Raw genomic sequence first — 4760 nt, 5'->3', positions numbered from 1 at the left:
GTTACTAAAAAAATTCTTAAATGAATGTTGAAATGTACAATGTGCATTTATTTACAGGTTCGATTTATAGAAGTAACATTATTAAGTCGAAGGTATTTACATTTAAAAGTTTAATGGGAAAAAGCATAAAAAAAACCCATGTGGGATCCTCCAGGGTGATGAGAAAGTAACATGCCACCCCACTTCAACTAAAAGAAAAAAAGAGAAAAATTAATAAGTATCACTTAATTCATGTCCAACCTACTTCCATACTCTGGACAAAATATTATTTTTATGGCTTTATGGTATATTTGACTAGAGAAAAATAATATTCCTTTATAGATTTACCTTCTATTTTTCACCTTGTGGGTAGTTTTTTACATTTATTTAAAATAACTTTAAATGTTTACCTTTTTTCCTATTTGGTTGTTAGTTGTTGCTTTCACATTTGCATAACCTTTTTGATCATTACATATATTAACTCTTTGAAACCTTTAAGAATACCTTTTTCACAGTATTTCATTTATATTTTGCAATTCGCTTTGGCTTTTTTTCATATAGCGTTTGTTAAATTTTTATGAAATAAGATTTATTTTACTCTATTTTAATAGCTTTGGTATCAGTGTTGTACTGGATTTATGAAAGAATGTGAAAGTTTTCCTATTTTTCAATATTCTGACATAGTGTAAATAATATGAGAGTTACCTATTTTTAAAACCTTGGTAGGAATTATGTATCTTGCTCTTATTTTTAGAGGAAGTAGGTTTTTAAATACTTTGTCTATATTTGTTGGTATCGTTACATTTTCTAGCTCTTTCTGCACAGTTTTGGAAAGAATCTTTCACCTTAATTCAGACTTCCAAATATAATTGCATACTTTTTTGAACCAAACAATATCTTATATTTCCTTTCCTTCTTAAGCATTTGCATTTCCTCACTGATTATCATTTGGATTCTGTGAATTTTTGATGTCTTTATTTGTTTAAATTAACTATATTTTTAATTTTTTGACATTTTCAAAATATCTGCTCTTGGAATTACTATATATTTAATGTTATTAAAATTCATTAAATTTTTTTTTTTTTTTGAGATGGGTCTCATCCTGTCACCCAGGCTGGAGTGATGTGGGGGATCATGTTTCAGAGCAGCCTGACCTCCTGGGCTCAAGCATTCCTCCCACTTCAATCTCTTGAGTAGCTGAAATTACAGGAACATGCCATCACAACAGGCCAATTTTTCTATTATTATTATTATTATTATTATTTTGTAGAGATGGTATTTTACCATGTTGCCTAGGCTGGTCTTGAATTCTTCTATGCTTTTGGTTGATTTTGTTATTTTAATCAATCTTTAATTAAAATTATATTTCTTTTATTAATGTAAATGAGTAAAGCTATTTATTTCCTCTGATTTTTCTGTATCTATTAGATTTTAACAGATAGGGTTTCCATTGTCAAATTCCATATATTTCTCACTTTATTCCCACATTGATATGGTATTTAAGAAAGTATTTTATTTAAAATTTCCAAGTGAAAGGTTATGTATTGTCTATTTTAACTCATTTTGGTATTGATTCCTACTTATATTTTTTTATGGTCAGAAGAATATTTACACCATTTCTACTCTTAAAAAGAATGACCATGTTCTAGGCTGGGTGTGGTGGCTCAAGCCTGGAATCTCAGCACTTTGGGAGGCCAAGGCGGGTCGATCACCTGAGGTCAGGAGTTTGAGACCAGCCTGACCAACATGGTGAAATTCTGTCTCTACAGAAAATACGAAAAAATTAGCTGGGTGTGGTGGCACAAGCCTGTAATCCCAACTACTCAGGAGGCTGAGGAAGGACAATCGTTTGAACCCAGGAGGTGGAGATTGCGGTGAGCCGAGATTGTGTCATTGAACTCCAGCCTGGGTGACAGAGCAAGACTCCATCTCCAAAAAATAAATAAACAAATAAAAGACCATGTTCTTTATGACCAATTTTTTTTTTGTTGTTATTTAGTTTTTATTTCATAATCACAAACTTAACTCTGCAATCCAGCTAGGCATGGGAGAGAACAAGGAAAACATGGAACCCAAAGGGAACTGCAGGGAGAGCACAAAGATTCTAGGATACTGCGAGCAAATGGGGTGAAGGGGTGCTCTCCTGAGCTACAGAAGGAATGGTCTGGTGGTTAAGATAAAACACAAGTCAAACTTATTCGAGTTGTCCACAGTCAGCAATGGTGATCTTCTTGCTGGTCTTGCCATTCCTGGACCCAAAGCGCTCCATGGCCTCCACAATATTCATGCCTTCTTTCACTTTGCCAAAGACCACATGCTTGCCATCCAACCACTCAGTCTTGGCAGTGCAGATGAAAAACTGGGAACCATTTGTGTTGGGTCCAGCATTTGCCATGGACAAGATGCCAGGACCTGTATGCTTTAGGATGAAGTTCTCATCTTCAAATTTCTCCCCATAGATGGACTTGCCACCAGTGTCATTATGGCGTGTGAAGTCACCACCCTGACACATAAACCCTGGAATAATTCTGTGAAAGCAGGAACCCTTATAACCAAATCCTTTCTCTCCAGTGCTCAGAGCACGAAAATTTTCTGCTGCCTTTGGAACTTTGTCTGCAAACAGCTTGAAGGAGACGCGGCCCAAGGGCTCGCTGTTGACGGCAATGTCGAAGAACACGGTAGGGTTGACCATGGCTAGTAGTACAAGAATTTCCTCGGCGGCAGCGTCTGCTATGACCAATTTTTAACAGTCTCTTTTTGTAACTTTCGAGTCAACTCTCAATTTTGCCCCTAACCCCTTTTCCTTTCCTACACCAAGGGATGTGTGGGAGAATTACGATGTGTCCTGAAATAATGACAGTAGGGTATCTGATATGTGTGTCACCATTTGTTCTTTCTGACCTTCAACAAGGTAAAGATTTGTCCTCTAAGTCTTCACCATTAGCCTTGGTCTATTAGTTTTAGTGCATTTTGCTGGAATTTATAGTCTTCTCACGGCCTCTACTTGCTTCACTCACATACACTTTCATCTTTCTCATAACCACTAAAGGATCTAATTGAAAGTGACTTGTTTAAATACCAAATGTTTTCACTTATAAGTGGGAGTTAAATGATAAGAACACATGGACACGTGAAGGGGAACAACAGACACTGGGGCCAATTGGAGGGTGGAGTATTGGATGGGGGGAGGATCAGGAAACAAATAACTAATGGGTACTAGGCTTAATACCTGGATGATGAAATAATTTGTACAACAAACCCCCATGAAACAAGTTTACCTAAATAACAAACCTGCACATTTACCCCCAAACTTAAAATAAAAGTAAAAAAAGGAAGTGATTTGTTTATTGAAATTGGTTTACTCAACATATATACTGAGAGAGATGGTGAGGAGATATATATGACAAATAGAAATATAAATGCATAGGATGGATGGATAAGTAAATTAAAATAAGTATGGATCCATGTTAGCAATTAATGTTAATGCACTGATATTCAACATGGCCCTGGAGTCCCAGAGTAGCTAAGTCTGTGGGAGGAATCTAGAATATGGGCCTACAGACTTCAGCTTAGACCAGCAAGTTGCAGAAAAAACACTGGGTAATTCTAAAACACTTTCAGCAAGGTGTGGAAATAGTTTTAAGGACCAGTTGAGGCATAAGCTTTCCCTGAGGAAAGGAGGATGAATAACATGTGGGTCTAAGACATAAGGATTGTTGCAGGACTATGGATATTGGCAGCAGATTGGGATTGAGGCTACTGTGCAAGACAGGAAGGTACAAGCTGAGGCCAGCAGGGACGGATGAGTACCAGAGAATGAACACAGCTCTCTCAATGCCAGAACAATTCACAAACCACCCTGCCTACCTCTGCTTCCTCACTAACTATCCTTTTAACCAGGATCCTATCTCACTCCCTTGTCCTGGAAATAGGGGAAAGAGAAGAGGGAGCAGGAAAGAAATTCATGAGGAGTTCTACATTATATGCAGTTATCCAAAGGACATTGGATATATATCCATTATATATTTGCAGTTATCCAAAGGACACTGAGCTCTAATAGGATCTGACTGAATTACATTAAAGTAGCAAGGTTACGTTTTCTGTTACAACTGGAATTGATGTCTTATGAACAAAGTGACTTTTCAGATATTGAATAAACAGAACTGCTTTTCACACATCTGACTTTCTGACTATTTAAAGTACATGCCCATGTCACCCCTCTGGATGTGTGAGCCACTTTGGAAAAATGCATGTTCTGTTGATTATTTCAAAAATCTGCAGCAATGGAATTACAGTAGACCCTCCCTCCTTATTCACAAGGAATATGTTCCGAGACCCCCAGTGGATGCCTGACACCACGGACAGTATTGAATTCTATATAAATATTATGTTTTTTTTCTATACACATCAACTTTGCTAAAGTGTAATTTATAAATTAGGCACATAAGAGATTAAAAACAATAACCAATGATAAAACAGAAGAATTACAACAAATACTGTCATAAACACTATGTGAATTGATCTCTCTCTCTCTCTCTCACTCTCTATCACTTAAAATATCCTATTGGCAGACTGGGCGCAGTGGCTCCTCTATTTGCCTGTAATTCCAGCACTTTGGAAGGCCAAGGCAGGCGGATCACAAGGTCAGGAGATTGAGACCATCCTGGCTAACACGGTGAAACCCCGTCTCCACTAAAAATACAAAAAATTAGCCGGGCGTGGTGGCGGGCGCCTGTAGTCCCAGCTACTCGGGAGGCTGAGGCAGGAGAATGGTGTGAACC

General features: G+C 37.4%; 1 pseudogene across 1 annotated transcript; it reads right to left on the bottom strand.

Moving 5' to 3' along the window:
• Window positions 1–2082: 2082 nt before the first annotated feature.
• LOC105508309 lies at window positions 2083–2698 on the bottom strand (annotated as a pseudogene). Its single transcript, XR_001001239.1, has one exon. The product of XR_001001239.1 is annotated as a peptidyl-prolyl cis-trans isomerase A pseudogene (transcript).
• Between the last annotated feature and the right edge of the window lie 2062 nt (window positions 2699–4760).

This window comes from Colobus angolensis, unplaced genomic scaffold (genome assembly GCF_000951035.1).
Source record: "Colobus angolensis palliatus isolate OR3802 unplaced genomic scaffold, Cang.pa_1.0 Scaffold16, whole genome shotgun sequence".
Lineage (NCBI taxonomy): Eukaryota > Metazoa > Chordata > Mammalia > Primates > Cercopithecidae > Colobus > Colobus angolensis.
Note: the sequence above shows the minus strand (reverse complement) of the source record. Positions and strands in the feature narration are given on the sequence as shown.